This window comes from Dendrobates tinctorius, unplaced genomic scaffold (assembly GCF_039654945.1).
Source record: "Dendrobates tinctorius isolate UK_male_01 unplaced genomic scaffold, ASM3965494v1 ptg000032l, whole genome shotgun sequence".
NCBI classification, from domain to species: domain Eukaryota; kingdom Metazoa; phylum Chordata; class Amphibia; order Anura; family Dendrobatidae; genus Dendrobates; species Dendrobates tinctorius.
Genome location: NW_027361700.1, coordinates 33312235 through 33337818, shown reverse-complemented (window position 1 = coordinate 33337818; position 25584 = coordinate 33312235). Strand labels below are relative to the sequence as shown.

The window sequence follows — 25584 nt, the reverse complement described above, 5'->3', positions numbered from 1 at the left end:
ATTAAATGTCACGGTCACACGGGCCGGAGTACTTGGTAGCCATGCAGGCAGTATATCAGGGATATCACAGTGGCGATTGCCCAGCACCGTGGCCCTGACCGGACAAGTGAAAGGGGAGTATTTACAGGGGATAATAATAGTTTATGGTTTTAACGTGACGCCAGCTGAGGTGTCTGGCCAGGGATGCTCAGCGCTGCATGTGGGTTCCCCAGAGAATAGATGGTAATGCAGCAAGGTGGATCACTCCCCTCAGCAGGGATGTGGGTTGTAGTGAGCAGTGCAGCAGAAAGAAACAAGGAGGTAAAGGAATTCATTCTTTACCTTTACTGATGATGGATGGCAAGCTGAATCCAGGGGTGCTGGTCACCAGGTCCAGGGTCCAGCCAGCCTGGAAGCAGCTGGAGTCCACTCTACTAAATGGGTAGAATAAGCCTTCCTTTCTATTCCCATCTGTTTGGAGATTCAACAGCTTATGGGCTGATCTGTGCTCCCTTCTTGTCTGCTCTGCAGCCACTCCATCCAGCATGCATTGCGAGCTCTTTGTACACTGTTCTCTCAGTCCCAACTCTGAGCCTTCTGTAATGGAGTACTGTTGGTGCTGCAAAGGTGGTCAGAGAACCTGCAGTCCCTCGGTATCCAGATTTTGCTCTCAGGATTTGCAATCCCTGGTAGCCAAGGACTCTGGTGTCCTGCTCTCGGTGTAATCCTAAGGTGAACCTTCAATATCTCCAACCCTGGAACTCCTGTCTCCACGTGCGTCTTCCTCCCTTCCCTTCCTCACACTACACTGTCCTCTCTCTCCTGCCCCCCAGCCAGAAGAGGCAATCTCCCTCAAAACTAGGTGCTTGTGCTCCCTCTTCTGGACAGGGTTAAGGCTTATTTGTGGATGCGTGGTTTACCTAGTGTAGGGAGCTCCATTTACTTCCAGACATGATACCACCATCTGCTAGGGAGGCGATACCATTGTGGTGCCAGACTGCAGGGGCACCACATTCTCCCTAGTGAATCACAGTACGTCTCCGACGGTAAAGACATAAAATACAAGGTATTACCACTTAAAACATGTTCATAATAACAAATAACATTGCATAAAAAGATTAAAAAAATTATAAAAATGTTGAATAATGGGTTGGTGGATCGCAGACCCAAACCACCTTTTAATTTGAGGTATCGTCCCTGGGCGTGGCTAAAGGGCACGCAGATCATATCTGCATATTCTCTTCGGCCACGCCAGCAGTTTTTGAGGTCTCCTGAAAGTGCAAACTTTGGTCAAGGTGCAAGAGTTCCTGAATTGCACTTTGTTATCCTCGCCTGAAAACCAGCAGGAAAAGGCACCTTATGGGTGCAACTATTCACAGGTTAGTTCCTTGTCACCACATAGTCCTATGACCATACATGTCCATTCATATTCAACTCCAGTCAGGCTTATAAGTTCTTACAATAGTTTTTGTAGCCAACTAAGCATAGTGGTTACTGGGTCTCACATTAGTCCATGTGGGTCCAAATCCATTAGACAATTTTAAACAATGCTACATTAAAGCTTACTGTACTTTTACATAGTTTCAAGCTCTAGGGAAGTACTTTAAAAGTCGAATTTATAGTGACTAGGGGTATGTCCTTGTGTACTACTCTGGGATCTACGCAATACTGGGATACATGCTGACAGTACTACGGTAGGATTTACATAATACAGGAATACTGGATGATTTTATGCAACTTTTTGAACCTACCTAGGGTACGACAAGCTCAATGCTGGCAAGGGATGAGTTCTCTTGAGCTGAAAGCAGGCGAAGCATCTGTAGCTAGGGTTAACTGCTCTTCTTCAATGTCTCTGATGTTTCTGGCATTGTCAACTGCGGGTACGTTAGAACTGGCACTAGAATTGAGCGAAACGGGTCGAAAAAATTCAAAAGTAGCCGACTTTCACCAAAGTCGGGTTTCATGAAACGAAACCCGACCTTAGCATGAGGTCGGCCACGAGGTCGGCGACTTTAGCGCCAAAGTCGCGTTTCAAAAGATGCTTTAGCGCCCTTTTTGAGCCAATCAGGAAGAACGGACACTGTGGGCAACGTGATGACATAGGCAGCGGTCACCACCATCTTGGAGAAGGGCATGCAAGTGATTGACTTGCTTTGTGGGGCGTCACAGGGGGTATAAAAGGGCGGGGACGCCGACTGCCATGTTACTCATGCTGATCTCAGAATAGGGAGAGCTGCTGCAGCTGCTGATTCTGTAGGGAGAGCGTTAGGAAGGCAAAAAGAAAAAAAAAACTGCTTCTGCTGCTAGTGCTTTTCACTGTAGCTACTGTACAGTGAAAGGTGAAGATTTTTGCTTTTGTGCAGCAGCGCTGGTGGTGATTAGCCTGCCTTTTAAGGCTAGCTGCATTGCTGTGTGCACACTGGTGTTCAAACTGCTTTTTTAAAAGCAATCAAACTTGTATTGTTTTGTCCTGGTGAGGTAGTGAGCGTTCATTTTTTCACACACCGTACAGCGGTGTACGCTCCTCACACAGTACCGTGTAGCAGCTGTTATCACGGCCAAATTGAAGCTATCTACGTGTGTGACTCTGTAAGGAAAAGTCGAGGAGTATGTCTGTTCTTACAGACCTACACCTTATAGTTTTGTCCGTTTTTCAAACAGTTTAGTATATTTGCTGTTTGATTACATTCAAAACTAGAGAGAGACAGCGTGTATCAGTTCGAATACAAAAACACGGAGCTTGACAATTTTACATACACCGTACAGTGGTGTACGTGCACGCTCCTCTCTCAGTACCGTGTAACGGCTGTTATCACGGCCAAATTGAAGCTATCTAAGTGTGTGACTCTGTAAGGAAAAGCCGACGAGTTTGTCTGTTCTTACAGACCTACATTCTAGGGAGATTCCAATTCTGCCCAATTCTATATACACCTTGTAGTTTGTCATACACTAGGCAATTTCTGCCTGTCACATTGCAGTGTAATATAAACAGGGCCTGACAGAATCCAACTGTGTCCTGAATTCTAGAGAGATTCCAATTCTCCACAGTCCTCTATACACCTTTCTTACACCATCCAGAATCTGCCTGTCACATTGCAGTGTAATATAAACAGGGCCTGACAGAATCCAACTGTGTCCTGAAGTCTAGAGAGATTCAAATTCTCCCCACTCCTATATACACCTTGTACCTTGTTTTACAGTACCATATAGTTGGTGGTTTTTTGGGTACATTTTCCCCAAAAATGAGGAAGTGTGGTGGAAGAGTCCGTGAAAGTGGGCGGGGGTTGGCAACTGGTAATGATGGTGTTGGTGTTGGTAGTGGATCTGTTGGTAGTGGCAAAAGCAAAATAGCACCTAATGCAGGAGGTGTTGAGCCTGTGTCATCATCTGGCTCCACAAGGCCTCAAAGGTTCCCTTTTCTGGGAGTAGGTAAACAGCTTTTAAAGCCGGAGCTTCAAGAACAAGTTTCGGCTTACATTGCTGACTCAGCCTCCAGCTCTATCACCTCCTCTTCTGAAGTTTAAAAAAATAAAAGCACTGAGTCATCATTGGAGGCTCAAGGTCATGAACCACACCTTTCCTTGTGTCCTTCACCCCAACCAAAATTGAAGGATGCGGCAGGCCACACTACAGATTACTCCATGGAGCTGTTTTCGCATACCATGCACTGATGCACAGCCACTGATAGATGATTCTGCTGGTACATTCACTCAGAGCACTACATTGTCCTCACAGTGTACTGAGGCAGAATCTGACCCTGATGAAACTCAGGTGCCCCTTCCCGCATACTATACCACCATACATGGTGACACAGAGGAAGGTGCACATGACATTGAAGAGGAGATGATGGATGATCCAGTTGTTGACCCAGATTGGCATCCATTGGGGGAAGAGGGTGCCGCTGCCAATAGCTCAGAAGAGGAGGAGGAGCATCCGCAGCGAGCATCGACATCACAACAGCTGTTATCTGGCAGCCCCGGAGCAGTCCAAAAACAGGTTACAAAAACCAAAAGAGTTGCAGGACAGTTTGGCCAGACGGTGAAAATAGCACAGCGTGCAAGGCCTCAAAATGTATTCCATAGTAGGAAAAGTGCAGTGTGGCACTTTTTTGAACAAATTCCTAATGATCAGGCAAAGGTTATATGTAAGAAGTGCGCAAAGACCTTTAGCCGAGGGAAAAATCTGAGAAATTTGAATACCAGTTGCATGCTAAGACATTTAACCACCATGCACTTGCAAGCGTGGACGGACTACCAAAACTCACGTACCACATGTGCAACTGCTCCCAAAGAAGGTAGTCAGCAACACTACATTGTTTCCCCCACTGTAAGCCCACTGGTTAGCACACCACCAGCAGCAAATGTTGAGTTGTCGTCGCAAGGGCAAATCAGTCAAGGAATCACACTGTTTTTGCAACGAAAGACTGAATCTAGGCCATTAGAAAGAACACCAACTCCATCACCATCATCAACCCTCTCTCAGTCCGCCATGTCCACCGCTAGTTCGACCATATGCAGCTCTCAAGTCTAGCTCACCCTACCAGAGACTATGAGTAGGACAAGAAAGTACTCATCCTCTCATCCGCGTACACTGGGTTTGAACGCCCACATTGCAAAACTAATCTCGTTAGAGATGATGCCCTATCGGTTGGTTGAAAGCGCAGCTTTCCGCGAACTCATGGCCTGCTCAGTACCAAGCTATGACCTACCCAGTCGCCACTTCTTTTCTCGCATAGCCATCCCAGCCCTCCACCTTCATGTGAAAGACCGCATTGTACATGCACTCAAGCAATCAGTGAGTGGAAAGGTGCACCTCACAACTGATGCATGGTCCAGTAGGCATGGCCAGGGCCGTTACGTGTCCATCACTGCGCACTGGGTTAATGTGGTGGATGCAGGGTCCACAGGGGACAGCGGTGGTGGGACAGTGCTGCCTAGCCCACGGTATAGGAAACAGTTGGCTGTAGGCGTTCGACCCTCCTCCTCCTCCTCCAGAAGCGAAAGCTCGTCCACAGAACGCAGTCGCACGAGCACTCCATCCGCAGCTGCCAGTGTTGCACATGAGGTGTCCCCCTATCAACCAGCTAGTGGAAAGCTGTGTTGAAGATGATGTGTTTGGGAGACAGACACACCACGGAGGTACTGGCCGACTACTTTCAGCGACAAACTGAGTCATGGCTGGGCAGTGTACATCTTGAGGCAGGCAAGGTAGTTAGTGATAACGGCCGGAATTTTGTGGCAGCTATAGCCCTTTCAAAACTCAGACACATACCTTGCTTGGCTCACACCTTGAACCTGGTGGTGCAGTGCTTCCTCAATAATTATCCGGAGTTGACAGGCCTGCTCCAGAAGGCCCGAAGACTGTGCTCGCACATCCGCCGGTCGCCGGTACACTCCAGTCGTATGCAGAAGCTGCAGCGATTGCTCCACCTTCCCAAGCACCGCCTAATTATCGACGTTGCAACAAGGTGGAACTCCACACTGCACATGGTTGAGCCGGTGTGCGAACAGAGGCAGGCCATAATGCATTTGTGGGAGGATACACGGGCAGGCACTTTGAGGGCAGACATGGAGTTGACAGGTGTGCAGTGGTCGAAGCTGAAAGACCTCTGTAAAGTCCTTCAGTGTTATGAGGAATGCACACGGCAGGTAAGCGCAGACGAAGCCATCATAAGCATGAGCATCCCACTTATGCGTCTGGTCATGCAAACTTTGACGCACATTAAGGAGCAGGCGTCTGCAGCCGAGGGTGATGAGGAAGAGGAGGAGGGAAGCCTTGATGACAGTTAGCCATTGTCTTCTCCGGGAACTCTCCTGGACGAGGTGGAGGAAGAAGAGGAAGAGGAGGAGGAGGATGATGATGGAGAGGATTATTTAGGGGAAGAGGATGCTTCTCGTGGGGCAAGAGAAAATATTGGCGTGGCAAGGTCTGGTACAGGGTTTGTGCGTGACTGGAGGGATGTGGATTTGCCAGAAAGTGCTCCTCCAACCAGCACTCGCAGTGCATCATTGACACCGGGAACATTGGCCCACATGTCAGATTATGCCTTGCAGATCCTAAAAAGGGACCCCCGCATTGCCAAAATGATGAACGATGACGAATACTGGTTGGCCAGGATCCTGGATCCATGCTATAAAGGCAAATTCCAAAACATCATGCCACAGGAGAACCTTGGCCTAATATTGGCTAACAAACTAGCAACTCTGGTAAACCGGTTGGTTGAGGCATTCCCAGCACACAGCAGTGGTGATGGTTCTCACACAAGCCGTAGGAAGCTTGGAAGAGGTGTTGGTGGTGCACACATCAGAAGAGGCGTTGGAAACAGGGGTTTCATGACCATGTTGTGGACTCATTTTTCAAGTCCCGCTCACACGAGCGGTAATACTGCATCGATTGAAAGTGACAGGAGACAGCACTTGTCAACTATGGTTACAAACTACTTCTCGTCCCATATCGATGTTCTCCCTCACAGGTCATTCCCATTTGACTATTGGGCCACTAAACTGGACACCTGGCCTGAATTGGCACAATATGCCTTACAGGAGCTCGCTTGCCCAGCTGAAAGTGTGCTATCGGAAAGAGTCTTCAGTGCAGCTGGATCAATCCTGACAGAAAAAAGGACCCGTCTCTCGACCCAAAATGTGGATGATCTAACCTTTATTAAAATGAACCATGCATGGGTTTCCAAGGATTTTGTCACACCTTACCCTGATGACACATAGGTTGCCAGAAAAATGGCTTTCTTTGGTCCTCCTCTTCCTGGGACTTGACCAATTTCGCCTTTAGTAGCAACTGGGCTGCCTCCTCCCCCCAAAGGCAGGGGGCACCACCTAGTGCACGCAACTGTACGAGTGCCGTTGCCCTGGACAGGTGGGTGGGCTGACTCTTGGACGCGGGCACTGGCACAGGGTCCCTCATAGTGCAATCAAGTGTCTCTGATGGTGGGGACTGCCACTACAATTTTGGTGAACTGATAGAAGATGATGGTTAAGACGTAGCTATGCACTCTCCCGCTGGCCGGGCTCTAGCTTCAGATGATCAATGGCTTCCATTTCTTATGGACGTCGATTCACAATGAGATGCAGTGGTGGTTTCTCATCAGCTTTCACAGTTTTCCTACCCACAGACGTGGGACATTCCAGCGCACATTTTTAAATGTGCCCTCTCATGCCAATCCAATTGAATCGCCTACAGCCTGTGGCTTCTGTGTTTTGCACTCCAAAGTTACGTGACAGATCATGATAGGCAGTGAGCACCATGTTTACATCTCTCCCTGTGATCAAAATTGGATGGATATGAGTAATGGTGATGGGCTAAACGGTACTGCGATACAGCAACACTTTCTTCACAAAGAAAGGTTTTTGCTGTCTCCACACATTAATTAATTGAGGGCCAGCATCGCCTCTGAGAATTGTGACGGAAGTTTTTCCCGTGAATAGTAATTCCTAGATTTCTGCAATCACTAGACTTTATGTCAGTAATTGTATGCATCTCATTTCCTATTGTGGAGAGTCTGGACTTTCTTACTGAGACAGAAATATATATGAAGATTAAAAAATATCACCAAAAGTGTATACTGGTGGTCGCTTCAAATACGTTTCCTTTTTTCGACTTTTTAGATTGTTGTCTAATCCATACTGAGAACAAGGAGATTTTAAATGTTTAAACTATGCTATATATACCTGCTATCCAGTGATAATGTACCCTTTCTCAACTTTGTACAATCTGGTCAAATCCATACTGGACCTGAGAACGTCTGAGTCTGCCTCCAGATCTATAGACATATATTTTTAATGTGTAAACTATGCTATACATACCTGTTATCCAGTGATACGGTAACCTTTGTCACCTTTGTCCAATCACGTCTAATCCATACTGGGCCTGAGACCGTCTGAGCCTGCCTCCTGATCTATAGACATAGGTTTTTAATATGTAAACTATGGTATACATACCTGTTATCCAGTGATTCGGTACCCTTTCTCACCTTTGTCCAATCACGTCTAATCCATACTGGGCCTGAGACCGCCTGAGCCTGGCTCCTGATATATAGACATAGGTTTTTAATGTGTAAACTATGCTACATATATACGTGTTATCCGGTGAAACTGTACCCTTTATCAACTTTCTAGAATCTTGTCGAATCCATACTGGGCCTGAGAACGGCTGCCGAGCTGTTAAGCAAGCTACAGCACCTGTGGTTTGGACATGTAATTTTTTGCATTCTTTCAGGAATGCCGGTTATGCCTAATTCAGGAATTGCGGTTGACCTGCACTTACTGGGAAATCATCGTTCGTGGGGAATAATTGGAATCACAGATCCCCATCACTAACAGTGTTCAGCGGGTTATCTGTACCTGTAAGCGACAAAAGCTGGTCCTTTCAGTGTAGCACGCATGCAGCCCCGGACATGTAAGGCCATGATAGACCTGTTATTGCTCGATCTCGCGTGCCAGAACCTCGCGTATCCCTCTAGTAAGCTTGAAGCATACCGTGGGGGCATGCCGGAGTCTCATTCGTTAACAGAATAAAGCTGACAAATCGCTTGCACAACTACAAACGGGCATACCACACCACACACAGAATCGACAAAACTTTCAATGTGTGCATCTTTTCTTGAGGTGGCATGGTTGTGGTTTCCCGGGTGGAGTCCATTTAAGCCACAGGATCCACTCCTGGTGGTGCCCTTTTGGACATTCCTTTAAGGTTCAGCTTTGCAATCATACTGCCCCTGGAAAGCAAACACTTTGCCTTCATGGACGCTGTTTGGAGGTTCGTGGGAATAACGCCGCCCGATCGCCAGTTAGCATAATTTATTGATGGGAAGTCCGACGGTATATGATCGTGTTCGATTTCAGAATTTTTTTTTTTGGTTTGTATTTTACATGTTTTTTCCAGCCTTTCTTGACTTCATAAGGGCATGACAAGCCTATATCTGTGTCTCCTCCACCTCCTCCTTTTACTCCTCCACCTCTTTTCTAAATGTAGTTGCCCTTTTCCATATGTTAATTTTTGTCTTCTGAGCGTTTTTTCGGCTTTGGGACACCTTTTAAGGTGTTTTGTAATTGTTTGCTATGTGTTTGCATGAGTTTGTGTTTGCCTGCTATTGTTTTCAATGTGGTTCGACGAACATTCGACGAACTTGCCTCCTGTGCGACGAACCAAAACAGTAGTGGGGTGGCTCAACACTACTCCTGATATATAGACGTACATTGTTAATGTTTAAACCCTGCTATATATACCTGCTATCTGATGATACTGAACACTTTGTCTACTTTTTATATTCTTGTCTAATCCATACTGAGCCTGTGAGCGTCTCTGTGTGACTGATGGAATATATATGGAGATTGACAATTATCCTTTGACTGAATAGAGCTGTACGCTTCTGATACAGTGCCATATATCTGATGTTATTTTGTGTCTATTTGTGCTAAATTTTGAAGTTTGGTGGAAGAGGCCGCGGACGTGGGCGTGGGGGGGCCAGCTGGTGCTGATGGTGGTGGTGCATCTGTTGGTAGTGGCAAAAGAACAATAGCAGCTAAGGCAGGAGGTTTTGAGCCTGCGTCATGGTCTGTCTCCGGAACACCTGGAAGGCTACCTTTTCTGGGAGTAGGTTAACCGCGTTTAAAGCCGGAGCATGAGGAACTGGTTTGGGCTTACATTGCCGAAACAGACTCCAGCAAATATGCCCTCCTCTTCTGAAGTTTCAAAAAATGCAAGCCCTGAGTCGTCAAGTGCTGGCTCCTGGTCAGGAAGAACCCCTTTCCTTGTGTCCTGCACCCCCACCCAAAGTGAATGATGCAGCAGGCCACACTTCACATTAGTCCATGTAGCTCTTTCTATCATACCATGCCTGGGTTATCAAGTCAAATCGTGAATTCCCCAGTCCAAGATGAATCTGACATGGAGTGTGGGTGAAAAAACAACGAAAAACACCAAGGAAATGTCCAAATTTTATTTTTTGATAATTATCATATATATAAGTTAATAAACTATGTATAAAATAAAATAAGGGGGCAAATGCCATAAAAGGCACTACTGGGAACCAAAATTTATGATAATACAAGGATATACTGTATATATATACACAGGTACAGTATATGAAAAAATAATTAAAATTAATAAATATAAATATATAGAGTGACCGTGTTATAATATACTCCCAAATTCATATTGATAAAGTGCATAGTATAAAAAATGCATAATATAGTGCAGCAAAAAGGTGTTCAACAAAATATATAAAAAATCATATGTATAAAAATGAATAAATAGTGCAGCAATGCATATAATGCAGCAAAAAAGATTGTGTGGCAAAGAATATAAAGTTATATATAAAATTAAATAGATAGTGCAACAAAGAATATAAAACATAAAAGAGCAATCTGTAGCTCTAATGCACAATGGGATGTGTCACGGTGGTGGTGACCCGTTCCGTGGCCCTGGTCGTCCATGCAAAGGGGTTAATTACGTTTATAGGTGAATGATACGTGACGCCATCTGTTGTTTCTGATTAGGTTGACCAGCGCTGCAGTGTCGCTTCTCTGGGACAGATGTTGTGGTGCAGCTAAGATGTAGAAGCCCTGCACAGGTAGGGCCGTAGTCGCAGGGCAGATGAAAGAGTTGGTAGATGGTGTGCAGTGCAGGATGTAGCAGAGCCGTGTGCCAGGCGCAGGAGAAAGATGACAGACACAGTCGTGCAGTTCCTTTACCTGTACTTAGTAAGTGCCGTCCAGGACCCAGAATACAGATTGAGGATTTGGTCAGCCTGGAAGCCAATTTGGAATTCTCTCTCTGCAGATAGGTAGTGTGGCCTCCGTTCTAGCGCTTATCTGAGGTACTCGCAGTGCTGAGTTCAATTAAGTTCCCCCTGTTGACTCTCTTTTGGAACTTTCTCGTATGGCAGGCAGCCGTAGCCTTTTCCTTCTGGCTCCCACACGTCACTGCTGGGGCCTCCGAGCCTTAGTTGTGTACAGAGCGTTTACAACTGCTACTTCCTCCGGTTTCGGCTGCAGGAACGTCAGTGTCCCTACAAACTCGGAAACCGGAATCCGGACCATGCGCTCCAGCTTGGAGTGAGCCTTAAAGCTGAGTTCACACATGGCGTTTTTTTCACGTTTCCGCGGCGGTTTTAACCGTGCGATTTTGCCGCGAAAACGCGAAAAATAAGCATCCCATGCATTCCTATGGGATTCCGCAATGCTGTGCTGATGCTGCGGTTTTTACCACGGCGGAATCGCTTCGCGGTAAAAACCGCAGCATGCTCATTATTTTGCGGAATCGCGGCGATCCCGCACCCATAGGAATGCATTGTTCCGCTTACATCCCGCATGTGGCTGTGCACACCATGCGAAAAGTAAGCAGAACATTTGCGGATGGTACCCACGGTCCGGAGAAGAGGAGACTGTCCTCTGGGCTTTGGGTACCATATCCCTGTAAAAAATAGAATTTAAAATAAAAAATATTATTATTCTCACCTTCCGACGTCCCACGCAGTCTTCTCAGTAATCCTTTGCGAAAATGCCCGCGATGGCATCCGTTCTCGCGGGATCGTGAAGTCTCGCGGTCATTCGTGCGACGTCATTGCGAATTATCGCGAGACGTCGCGATCCCGCGACAACGGACGCCATCGCGGACATTTTCGCAAAGGATTACTGGGAAGACTGCGCGGGACGTCAGAAGGTAAGAATAACACCATTTTTTATTTTTTTTTACTTTTTATCTTTTACTATTGATGCTGCATAGGCGGCCTCAGTAGTAAAAATACGGTCACACTCGTCAAACACTATGTTTGACGAGTGTGACCAACCTGTCAATCAGTTCTCCAAGCGATGCTACAGATCGCTTGGAAAACGCTAGCATTTTGCAAGCTAATTACGCTTGCAAAATGCTAGTTTTTCCGCGGGAAAATCGCGGGAATTTAAAATGTGATTTTCCCGTGGAATGGAATTCCGGAATTCTCGCGGTAATTTCCGCGAGAGTTCCGGTACGTGTGAACTCAGCCTAACTCTGCTCACCCTCCAGCTCCCCTTCTCACGTCCACACACTTCCCCTTCCCTTCACAGACTGCCCTAACTTACCTCCTCCCGACCACAGAGATCAGCTCCTGAGCAGTCAGGTTCAGAGCTCTCCCTTCTGGCCTGGAGTGGGAAATGTGTTGTGTGTTGGTTTAACTGCTAGAGAGATCCTTCGTTGCTCCCAAGCATGACATCACACTCCCTAGGAGGAAGGTAATGCCACTGTGGCGACTGTACTCCTGGGGGCGCCACAAGTGCATTGATGCCCAGCCACTGCTAGATGATTCTGCTGGTACATTGACCCAGACCACTACATTCCCCTCGCACTCTACACAGCCAGAATCTGACCCTGATGAAACTCAGGTTACCCTTTCCATATACTGTACCACCTTACACGGTGACAAAGAGGAAGGTGCAGATGAAAGTGCAGGTTCGGCCCACCTGCCGTCAGACACACCGCCGTACTATGAGGCGCCCTGTGCCAGTGCCGTCGCCAACAAGTGGGCCGCCCCCTGCTTGCTCAGGATCACAGCACTTGCAAAGTTAAAATACTTACCTCTCCCTGCTCCACTGCCATGACGTCTTCCGTGTTTTCTGACAGTGATATTCTGATCAGAGAGCGCAATGACATCACGTCTGTACGCCCAGACTAGTACAGGGATTCCCTAACGAGGAGACTTATTTGAGGAGACTTATTTAATTGTTTTCAATGTTGGGACAGCAATTTTTGGGGAGCACTATACTCTGGAGAATGATATATGGGGCCCACCAAACACTGGAGCATTCCAAAGGTGGACATCAGACACTGGAACAGCATTTACAGGGCCCATTATACACTAGAGCATTAGAAATGGGGCCCATTATATATGGAGCATTATTTGGGCCCATCAGACAGTGCAGCTTCATCCATGGGGACCAACATATACTGTAGCATTATGTGGAGCTCATCATATACTGTTTCAAACATTATATGGGACCAATGATTCTATATGGAGAAATATATGGGCCTCATTACTCTGTATAGCGCACTATGTGGTGGCCATAATACTGTATGGAGTAATATACTGTCCGTTTTTTGAGCTATTGGAGAATTTAAAATGGATATCAGTCATGAGATGTAAAAAGTGAAGTATTTTTCATTGTACTATACCGCTATTTCTCTGCCGTTATCGGAGCATAATGAGTTGTGCTATGTGTTAAAGGGACGCTCTTTGGCCCAGGGCACATGAAAAGCTGGAACCAGCCCTTCCCCCCCACAAATTTAGTTAAATAACCCCCATTTTTCAGTGCGTAACTAGTATTATGAAGTAAATTAAGGTTGAAATGCTTCAGTAATAAGAATTGATGTTTTAGGCATTCAAAAGGGCACTGTAGGTGTGTTTCCTGTCCTCCACTCCCTGCCGACTTTGCTTCCCCATTGACTTGCATTGGGTTTCGTGTTTCAGTCGGCCTTCGACTTGTCACGATAATCGGCCGATTTCGTTCGACCCGACTTTTGCGAAAGTCGGGTTTCATGAAACCCGACTCGACTCGAAAAAAGGCAAAGTCGCTCATCTCTAACTGGCACTACTACTGCATTGTTGACTTGTGTCTAGGACTTGGGAAATTCACTTAAGATTGTGCGAACCTTTGTTTTAAGGGCATGTCACACTAAGAGATATAGCTAGCAATATCGCTATAACTAGTGACGTTATAGAGATATTGCTAGCGATATCGCTGTGTCTGATACTTACCTACAACCCGCTCCCCCTCTGCTTATCGCTGATCGCGCGAGAACGTCCTGGACTGTTTCTCATCATCAGCTTCCTGCGGCGCTTCCTGCTGTGACGACGAGCGACGCGTGGAGCCGGGCGGGAGGACGCAGGATCGTCTGGTGTGACAGGTAAGTAGCGACCCCCGTCCCCAGCAATGTCGCTAGTGAGATCTGCCTGTGTGGCAGCTCACTAGCGACCACTTAGTGATGCACCAGCGATCCTGACCACGTCATATCGCTGGTCGGGATCGCGGGTGCATCGCTAAGTGTGACAGTACCTTTAGTCTCTTCCATTTGCTGAGGAACTTCTGGACTTCCATCTTTCTTGCGCAATTGAATTGGGCAAACTTTCAGGTGGTCTCTGGATACAGTAACAGACATTTTTCCTCTGTCCTTGGTGACGAGGATCACCTTTCTGTTGACAAAATTAGATGGTAGGACTGTGTAGGGCTCATCCTCCCACTGATCGTCTAGCATATGTGCTCTTGTTTTTGCTGGGCTTGCAACAGATTTTCTTTTACACACTGCTGGACTTTGCGGTACTGTAGTTGCCTCTCAGTATTCTAGTCTGTGTCTGGATAGCTAGGTATGCTTTCTGGTGTTAGGACACCCATTTCCAGGTCGATGGGGAGTTTACCTAGTCTTGCTCGCATCAAGTAAGCTGGGGCGAAGTTAGTCGATTTTGTAGGGGTGTGGTTATACATCTCGACTAGGTCTGACAACTTCTCAGGCCATTGGTTGCGCTCTTCTAGAGGTAAGATCTTTAGAAAGTCGATCACCAGCTGATGCATTTTTTCGCATAGGCCGTTATCTTGCGGATGGTATGGTGTTGTCCGGATCTTCTCACAGCCATCCGGACCGCTGGTTTATAACCGCTGCTTGGATTATCGCTGTGTGCGCTGGAGGCTCTGGCTTGTTTCTGCATGTCCGCGGTGTTGGATGGTGACTCTTTGCACAATCCCTTGAAGTCATACAGTGAAGAGCTGGGGAGGAGCAGGCTTGTAAATGGATCGCCAAGCTAGCCTGCTCTCCATCTGGCTGCAACTGGAGCTCTGCGCTATGGCCGTACTACTCACTAAAGGAGAAATCAGATGCTACTGGGACGCTCCACACTGTGTTACAACTGGATACATGTGTAAATCAGAACTGAATGCCTGCTTTTCCAGTCTACTTGACCCACAGAACACCAAGTCACCTCTCACACATGGCTGCCTGGACTCTATTTCTAAGACAACAGAAAAGTGCAAAGCCGTCGAAGACAAGAGTGGGCCACTGTGCTCAAACTGGAGTGTTGACACGAGGATATGTGAAATTATAGAGGTCTTCATGGTGTTCTCTCCCACCCCAAGAGTGAAACATCAGGCATGGGTAGCAAATACCAACATGAAAGCACAAGGAACCTCATCACAAAGGTTCAAGAGTTGACTTCGTCCAAAGAACAGTGGTTTAGAGCATCTATCATAGAATCATAGAATCGTAGAGTTGGAAGGGACCTCCTGGGCCATCTGGTCCAACCCCCTGCTCAAAGCAGGATTTGCTAAATCATCCCAGTCAGATGTCTGTCCAGCCTCTGTTTGAAGACATCCATTGAAGGAGAACTCACCACTTCTCGTGGCAGCTTGTTCCACTCATTGATCACTCTAACTGTCAAAAAGTTTTTTCTAATATCTAATCTGTGTCTCCTCCCATTCAGTTTCATCCCATTGCTTCTAGTCTTTCCTTGTGCAAATGAGAATAAAGTTGATCCTTCTACAATGTGACAGCCCTTTAGATATTTGTAGACAGCTATTAAGTCTCCTCTCAGTCTTCTCTTTTGCAAACTAAACAATCCCAAATCCTGCAACCTTTCCTCATAAGACAGGGTTTGCAGACCGGTCACCATTCTGGTTGCTCTTTTCTGAACTTGCTCCAGTTGGTTGATGTCTTTTTTAAAATGTGGTGCCCAAAACTGGACACAATATTCCAGATGAGGTCTCACCAAAGAGGAGTAGAGGGAAATAATGACTTCACGTGATCTAGACTGTATGCTTCTGTTAATACATCCTAGAATTGCATTTGCTTTTTTTGCTGCTGCATCACACTGTTGACTCATATTCAGTCTGTGATCTATTAGTATACCCAAGTCTTTTTCACATGTGCTCTTGCTTAGGCCTATTCCTCCCATTCTGTATATGCTTTTTTCATTTTTATTGCCCAGATGTAGTACTTTGCATTTTTCCCTGTTAAAAACCATTCTGTTAGTTGCTACCCACTTCTCCAGTTTATTTATATCTTTTTGAATCCTCTCTCTCTCTTCTCTAGTATTAGCTATCCCTCCTAGCTTTGTGTCATCAGCAAATGAGTTTACCCTCAATTCCTTCATCTAAATCGTTGATAAAGATGTTGAACAATACAGGGCCCAGGACAGAGCCCTGTGGTACCCCACTTGAGACATTCTTCCAACTGGATGTGCAGCCATTTACGACCACTCTTTGGGTCCGATCACTAAGCCAGTTATGAATCCACCTAACAGTTGCCTTGCCCATTCCATACTTAGTCATTTTTTCAATAAGGATTGTATGAGATACTTTGTCAAATGCTTTGCTGAAGTCAAGATATACTATATCTACAGCATTTCCTTGATCCACCCAATCAGTGATTCCGTCATAGAAGGAAATTAAGTTAGTCTGACATGACTTACTAGTTACAAACCCATGCTGACTCTGTTTAATCACTTCATTCTTATCCAGGTACTGACATACATGTTGTTTAATAATTTGTTCAAAGATCTTTCCTGGTATAGAAGTCAGACTCACCGGCCTATAGTTGCCTGGGTCCACCTTCTTCCCCTTTTTGAAGATAGGAACAACATTTGCTCTTCTCCAGTCTTCTGGGACTTCTCCTGTTCTCCAAGAATTTTCAAAGATTATGGAGAGGGGTTCAAAAATTTCTTCTGCTATCTCCTTCAGTACTCTGGGGTGTAATTCATCTGGACCTGGAGACTTGAATTCATTTAGGTTAGCTAAGTGTTTCCTCACTATCTTTCTGTTTATAGATATCCTGGATTCTTCTATTCCCTTAATAGGACAGTGAAGAGCAGTTGATGTCACATTTCCTTTCTGAGAGAAAACAGATGCAAAATAGGAATTTAAAAGTTCGGCCTTCTCAACATCCTGTCTTACCATTTCATCATTTTCATCCTGTAAAAATCCTATAGCATCTTTGACTTTTCTTTTACTTTTGACATATCCCCAAAATCCTTTATTATTGCTTTTGACATCTCTTGCAAGCCTCAATTCATTGTCAGCTTTAGTTAATCTGATTTGTGCCCTGCAGGTTCTGCAGACAGCATTATATTCTTCTTTAGATATGCCTCCCTCTTTCCATTTTATAAACTTTTTTCTTCCTTTTTAGCATGTGCTTAAGTTCTGTGTTCATCCATCCTGGCTTCCTTAAATGCTTCCTATTCTTCCCTCTTTTCGGAATTGTTAACAATTGTGCTTTGAGAATTTCATTTTTCAAGATTTCCCATCCTTCCTGGACATTTTTGTCTTTAAGGATATCCAGCCATTGGATCCCTCCAATTCTCTTTCTGAATCCCTTAAAATCTGCCTTTCTGAAATCTAACCTTGACGTCTGAGTCTTCACAGGTCTTCCTCCTCTAGTTATCCAAAATTCTAAAATAGCATGGTCGCTACCTCCTAGGGTGCCAACCACTTTTACCTCCTCAACCATTTCCTCCCTGTTTATAAGGATTAGATCCAAGGTAGCAGTTCCCCTTGTTTTCTCCCCTACCTTTTGGAAGATAAAGTTGTCAGCAAGAGAAGATAAGAATTTCCTTGACCTGTTAGTTTTGCCTGAGAGAGATTCCCAACAAATGTCTGGATAGTTGAAATCTCCCATGACAACTATGTCATATTTTTGGGAGAACTTGGCCATTTGATGCATAAAGAGTTCATCCATATCTTCAGGTTGCACAGGCGGCCGGTAGTAAATGCCTACAATGGTGTCCTTTCCATTGTTCTGTCCTTGTATTCTTACCCAAACAGTTTCCACAGAACTCCCAGTCTCTGAAGCTTCAATCTCTGTGCAGATATATACGCGTTTCTAACATACAATGCGACACCTCCTCCTCGTTTATCAAGTCTGTTTCTTGCAAATAAGTTGTATCCTTCTAGTCTTGCATTCCAATCATGTGTATTGTCCCACCAAGTTTCAGTGATTCCAATGACATCATATTTCTTCTCCTGCGTTAGTAGTTCCAATTCTCCTTGTTTGTTGCCCATGCTTTGTGCATTAGTATAGAAACATTTTAGTTTGTGATTGGTTTCTCTTTCTCCAATATTTTTATTAATTAGATTCTTTTGTCTTTGTTCTTCCTTTCCACTTCTAACAGCAGAGTTCTCAATAGCATTTGTCAGGTGTATGGCTTTTTCTGGTCTTTTGCTTCCCTTCCCATGTTGTTCTAGTTTAAAGCTCTCCTTACAAGTGTAGCAAGACGACTTCCAAATACATGTTTTCCAGTCATCGCTGTGCCTGTAGCAGGGGGATTGATATTGGTTCTTCTTATAATGCTTGCTTTCCAGATGTTCCACAGTGAAAATAAAAGATTACAGGATCAGAGGCAACAGATACTCTCCAGACTGCACTACAGCTTTCATAGCCATATAAGGTGAATAATTCTTGGCAGACCTCTGCTTCGAAAGCCCGATTTCTGTCTGTCAATAACCAGGTCAGCAGAAATATTCTTGAAAGGCCTTTGCAGTTGTTCTTGCCATCTGCCATTGGAAAAAGTACTAGGAAGCAGATGATAGGCTTCAAGGGGGCTCTTTGGCTGTTGCGATCCTTTTTTCTGAGGTTACATGGGCTGCATTCTCTACACCACTTCTCAATTGACTGGCTCATTCCTGTCCAGAAGAAATGAGCACGGATAATGACTTCTATCTTCTTCCATCCAAAGTGCCCTGCTTGGTTGTGGTAGACTTCAAGGACAATTGGTACATCCTTTCTTGGGAACACGATCTGTCGCACCAACTCATGTGTATGGGAGTTGATAGTCATTCGGCACAGTTTGCTTTCATAGAAGAACAGCTTCTTCCTCTCTTTCCACAGCTCTAGGACTTCTGGTGGTGCATCAGGAGCTGGAGATGAGTTGGCAGCATCAAGCAGTTCCTTCCCCATGCAAACAGCCAGATCACTGCTCTGTGTCTCTGCCCAACCATAATGAGGTATCAGATTGAGGGAAACTTTTTGGACTGAATGCCTGTTATTCACACAGTGGATGCACTGGAAGCATACTGGTGATGGAATGCCGGTATCTCGATCTCTTCGAGGCCTACCAGGTCTTCTTCCAGGTCAGGTGGGTGCGGCATGCCATATAAGGCATCAGCGTTGGCATTTTTGTTACCAGCTCGATATTTGATGACGAATTCATAGTTGGGCAACCGAGCCATCCACCGTTGCTCTAAGGCACCGAGTTTTGCAGTCTCCAGATGCATCAGAGGGTTGTTGTCGGTGTAGATGGTGAACTTGGAAGAGGCGCGGTAGTGCTTGAACCTCTCAGTCAATGCCCAGACGATAGCTAGGAACTCCAACTTAAAGGAGCTGTAGTTGTCAGGATTTATTTCGGTAGGGTGAAGCTTCCTACTGGCATAGGTGATGAATTTCTCCTTGCCCTGCTGTTCGTGAGATAGAACCGCTCCTAGACCGACGTTGCTGGTATCGATGTAGAGGATGAATGGCTGACCATAGTTTGGGTAAGCCAAGATCTCTTCTCCGGTGAGAGCTTGCTTAAGGTTGTTGAAGAACTCTTTCAATTTGGCATTCCACTCAATCGGGACACTCTGTCCTGGACTTTTTGGAGTGGCCCACTAGCAGGTCTTGAAGGGGAGCAGCCATTTTTGTGAAGCCTTTGATGAAGCGTCTGTAATAGCCGACTAACCCCAAGAATTTGCAAACCTCACAGATGGTAGTGGGTACTTGCCAGTCTCTGATGACCGTCACCTTCACTGGATCCAGTGCCACTTCTTCTGCACTCACGACGTGATCTAAGTACTGCACTTTGGGCTTCAGGAGATGACCCTTCGATGGTTTTACCTTCAAGCTGAAGTTGAACAATGCTTTGAAGACTCCTGCCGGGTGTTTCAGGTGACCTTCATATGTCCTGGAATAAACAATCACATCATCCAGATACAACAGCACAGTCTCAAAGTTCTTGTGCCCGAGGCAGCACTCCATGAGTCTCTGGAAGGTTCCAGGTGTGTTGCAAGACCCGAATGGCATACAGTTGAATTCCCATAGCCCCATTGGTGTGGTGAAAGCAGTCTTCTCTTTGTCGGCCTCTGCAACAGGAACCTGCCAATACCCACTAGTTAAGTCTAGAGTCGAGAAATGCTTGGCTGATTTTAATGCTGCCACTGACTCTTGTATGTGGTAGGCATCTTTGTGATATTATTTATTTGCCTATAATCTACACACATGCACATGGTACCATCTTTCTTTTTGACAATACCAGTGGAGCTGCCCAAGGGCTGCAGCTGTCTCGTATTACCCCTGCCTCTTTAATCTCTTTTAGCATACTTTTGGCACAATGGTAATGAGCGGGAGAGACAGGATGATACCTCTTTTCGATGGGTAGGTGATCACCTGTAGGCATATGATATTGGATCCCCTTGACCTGCCCAAAATCCAGAGCGTCCTTGCTGAAAACCCTCTCGTACTCTTGGACTACTCGATTGACCCCATGTCGCATGTTTAAAGGACATTCTCTTTCTATGTGACCAAACTTGTCAATGCGGTGGCAGATGGGTCATCCAGATGAGTCAAAGCAGTCTGTCGGCTTCCTCCTTCCTCCTTGAGTATGTCGGTGGTCTTCTCATCTGTTGTTGCCATGGCAGGTCATCTAGGTGTAGGAGGAAGGGCCCCCGCCGAGTGTCCGGGCCGGAACCAAGGGGACTATCTGAGACTGACAGAACGGTAGGGGGGGAGCCTATATAAAAGGGGCAGGGCATGCCAGTCAGAGTGAGTCAGCAGAATGGGCGAGAAGGAGCAGGAGACCGTGGGAGCACCAGGTAGCGAAAAACCCAAGCAGAAACCAGAGAGGAGTACAGCGACGGGAGGGAGTCTCACGGTGGACTGCAGAGATGCATAGAGACGGCGCCGAGCCGACCGACAGAAGACTGCTGCTTCACTCCAACCCGCGGCCATTGCCGCCTCACTCCAGCTCGCGGCTGCGGCCTGCCCGCAGTCACCCGCGGCCTCTGCCGCCTCACCTCAGCTCGCGGCTGCGGCCTGCCTGCAGTCACCTGCGGCCGCTGCCGCCTCACTCCAGTTTGCGGCTGCGGCTTGTCAATTGCCGCTCGCAGCCACCACCACCCCGTTCCAGTCTGTGGCAAGAGCCGGGCCGTCGCCCGTTGTGGGTCCCCTAGTGCAGCCGCTGGCATACAGGATGGGGGAGTGTAGAAGGAAGGGCCCCTGCGGAGTGTCTGGGCGGAACCAAGGGGACCGTCATCTAAGTTCCTAGGGAGCCTATTTCCGGGAAGCAGAGTTAGGGGACGGACCGCTGAGATTGACAGAATGGTAATGGGTAGAGCCTATATAAAAGGGGAGGGGCACGCCAGTCAGAGTGAGTCAGCAGAACGAGACAGAAGGAGCAGGAGACCGTGGAAGCGCCAGGGAGCGAGAGACCCGACCAGAATCCAGAGAGGAGGACAGCGACGGGAGGGAGTCTCACGGTAGACTGCAGAGATGCAGAGAGACGGTGGACTGCAGAGAGACGGCACTGAGCCGACTGACAGAAGACCGCTGCTTCACTCCAACCCACGGCCGTTGCCGCCTCACTCCAGCTCGCGGCTGCGGCCGGCCCGCTGTCACCCGCGGCCTCTGCCGCCTCACCTCAGCTCGCGGCTGCGGCCTGCCCACAGTCACCCACGGCCGCTGCCGCCTCACCCCAGCTCGCGGCTGCAGCCTGCTGCAGTCACCCACGGCCACCTCACTCCAGCTCGCGGCTGCGGCCTGCCCGCTGCTGCACGCAGCCACTGCCGCTCCACTCCCGACCGTGGCTGCGGCTTGTCCATTGCCACTCGCAGCCGCCGCCGCCCCGCTCCAGTCCGTGGCAAGAGCCGGGTTGTCGCCTGCCGCGGGTCCCCTAGTGCAGCTGCTGGCTGCGCCAGTGGCCTACCAACCGCCACTCAGCTCCGCCGCTACCTGCTCCCGTTCAGGGTCTGCGGCCTCGACTCTCCAACCCCCAGGCTGTATCCCGCTGCCTCTGCAGGGGGACATCTCGCCAATAGTGTTGAGTAGAGTTGAGCGAAACGGGTCGAAAAAATTCAAAAGTCGCCGACTTTTGGCAAAGTCGGGTTTCATGAAACGAAACCCGACCCTAGGATGAGGTCGGCCACGAGGTCGGCGACTTACTCGCCAAAGTCGAGTTTCAAAAGTTTGTTTTGCGCTCTTTTTCAGCCAATCAGGATCCACGGACACTGTGGGCAACGTGATGACCTAGGCACGGGTCACCACCATCTTTCAGAAGGGCATGCAAGTGATTGGCTTGCTTTGGTGGGCGTCACAGGGGGTATAAAAGGGCGTGCACGCCGACCGCCATCTTACTTCTGCCGATCTTAGTATAGGGAGAGGTTGCTGCTGATTCTGTAGGGAGAGCGTTAGGCAGGGAAGAAGACAAAAGAACTGCTTCTGCTGCTAGCGATTTGGCCTGCACAACACACAAGTCACTGTGTGCAAGGGGAGGCTATATTGTGGTGTATCAGTGGTGTTGGTTGTTGGGCTGCCTTCTAAGGCTTCCTGACACGCTGGCATTGCTGTTTACCCATTGCTCCGCAAACTGCTTTTTTAAAAGCAATCCAATCTCCCTTATCCTCTAGTCACATTTGTCACAGCTGTGCCATCGAGCGTGTCACATAGCGCTCAGATATCAGTGGGCCTCACACAATCCACAAGTGTCCAGTGTCCAAAAGTGTACGCAGAGATTCAAAATCTCCATTATCCTCTTGTCACTTTGGTCACAGGCAGCTGTGCCATCGAGCGTGTCACATAGCGCTCAGATATCAGTGGGCCTCACACAATCTACAAGTGTCCAGTGTCCAATAGTGTACGCAGAGAATCAAAATCTCCATTATCCTCTCGTCACTTTGGTCACAGGCAGCTGTGCCATCGAGCGTGTCACATAGCGCTAAGATATCAGTGGGCCTCACACAATCTACAAGTGTCCAGTGTCCAAAAGTGTACGAAGAGAATCAAAATCTCCATTATCCTCTCGTCACTTTGGTCACAGGCAGCTGTGCCATCGAGCGTGTCACATAGCGCTCAGATATCAGTGGGCCTCACACAATCTACAAGTGTCCAGTGTCCAAAAGTGTACGCAGAGAATCAAAATCTCCATTATCCTCTCGTCACTTTGGTCACAGGCAGCTGTGCCATCGAGCGTGTCACATAGCGCTAAGATATCAGTGGGCCTCACACAATCCACAAGTGTCCAGTGTCCAAAAGTGTACGCAGAGATTCAAAATCTCCATTATCCTCTCGTCACTTTGGTCACAGGCAGCTGTGCCATCGAGCGTGTCACATAGCGCTCAGATATCAGTGGGCCTCACACAATCTACAAGTGTCCAATGTCCAAAAGTGTACGCAGAGATTCAAAATCTCCATTATCCTCTCGTCACTTTGGTCACAGGCAGCTGTGCCATCGAGCGTGTCACATAGCGCTCAGATATCAGTGGGCCTCACACAATCTACAAGTGTCCAGTGTCCAAAAGTGTACGCAGAGAATCAAAATCTCCATTATCCTCTCGTCACTTTGGTCACAGGCAGCTGTGCCATCGAGCGTGTCACATAGCGCTCAGATATCAGTGGGCCTCACACAATCTACAAGTGTCCAGTGTCCAAAAGTGTACGCAGAGATTCAAAATCTCCATTATCCTCTCGTCACTTTGGTCACAGGCAGCTGTGCCATCGAGCGTGTCACATAGCGCTCAGATATCAGTGGGCCTCACACAATCCACAAGTGTCCAGTGTCCAAAAGTGTACGCAGAGAATCAAAATCTCCATTATCCTCTCGTCACTTTGGTCACAGGCAGCTGTGCCATCGAGCGTGTCACATAGCGCTCAGATATCAGTGGGCCTCACACAATCTACAAGTGTCCAGTGTCCAAAAGTGTACGCAGAGATTCAAAATCTCCATTATCCTCTCGTCACTTTGGTCACAGGCAGCTGTGCCATCGAGCGTGTCACATAGCGCTCAGATATCAGTGGGCCTCACACAATCTACAAGTGTCCAGTGTCCAAAAGTGTACGCAGAGAATCAAAATCTCCATTATCCTCTCGTCACTTTGGTCACAGGCAGCTGTGCCATCGAGCGTGTCACATAGCGCTCAGATATCAGTGGGCCTCACACAATCTACAAGTGTCCAGTGTCCAAAAGTGTACGCAGAGATTCAAAATCTCCATTATCCTCTCGTCACTTTGGTCACAGGCAGCTGTGCCATCGAGCGTGTCAAATAGCGCTCAGATATCAGTGGGCCTCACACAATCTACAAGTGTCCAGTGTCCAAAAGTGTACGCAGAGAATCAAAATCTCCATTATCCTCTCGTCACTTTGGTCACAGGCAGCTGTGCCATCGAGCGTGTCACATAGCGCTCAGATATCAGTGGGCCTCACACAATCTACAAGTGTCCAGTGTCCAAAAGTGTATGCAGAGAATCAAAATCTCCATTATCCTCTCATCACTTTGGTCACAGGCAGCTTTGCCATCGAGCGTGTCACATAGCGCTCAGATATCAGTGGGCCTCACACAATCTACAAGTGTCCAGGGTCCAAAAGTGTACGCAGAGATTCAAAATCTCCATTATCCTCTCGTCACTTTGGTCACAGGCAGCTGTGCCATCGAGCGTGTCACATAGCGCTCAGATATCAGTGGGCCTCACACAATCCACAAGTGTCCAGTGTCCAAAAGTGTACGCAGAGATTCAAAATCTCCATTATCCTCTCGTCACTTTGGTCACAGGCAGCTGTGCCATCGAGCGTGTCACATAGCGCTCAGATATCAGTGGGCCTCACACAATCTACAAGTGTCCAGTGTCCAAAAGTGTACGCAGAGATTCAAAATCTCCATTATCCTCTCGTCACTTTGGTCACAGGCAGCTGTGCCATCGAGCGTGTCACATAGCGCTCAGATATCAGTGGGCCTCACACAATCTACAAGTGTCCAGTGTCCAAAAGTGTACGCAGAGATTCAAAATCTCCATTATCCTCTCGTCACTTTGGTCACAGGCAGCTGTGCCATCGAGCGTGTCACATAGCGCTCAGATATCAGTGGGCCTCACACAATCTACAAGTGTCCAGTGTCCAAAAGTGTACGCAGAGAATCAAAATCTCCATTATCCTCTCGTCACTTTGGTCACAGGCAGCTGTGCCATCGAGCGTGTCACATAGCGCTCAGATATCAGTGGGCCTCACACAATCTACAAGTGTCCAGTGTCCAAAAGTGTACGCAGAGAATCTAAATCTCCATTATCCTCTCGTCACTTTGGTCACAGGCAGCTGTGCCATCGAGCGTGTCACATAGCGCTCAGATATCAGTGGGCCTCACACAATCCACAAGTGTCCAGTGTCCAAAAGTGTACGCAGAGATTCAAAATCTCCATTATCCTCTCGTCACTTTGGTCACAGGCAGCTGTGCCATCGAGCGTGTCACATAGCGCTCAGATATCAGTGGGCCTCACACAATCTACAAGTGTCCAGTGTCCAAAAGTGTACGCAGAGATTCAAAATCTCCATTATCCTCTCGTCACTTTGGTCACAGGCAGCTGTGCCATCGAGCGTGTCACATAGCGCTCAGATATCAGTGG

The 25584-nt window shown here is 47.3% G+C and overlaps 1 pseudogene; it reads left to right on the top strand.

Annotated features, from left to right (window-relative positions):
* Positions 1-14745: 14745 nt before the first annotated feature.
* On the top strand, positions 14746-18398 carry LOC141086658 (BMP and activin membrane-bound inhibitor homolog pseudogene; annotated as a pseudogene).
* The last annotated feature ends 7186 nt before the right edge of the window (positions 18399-25584 follow it).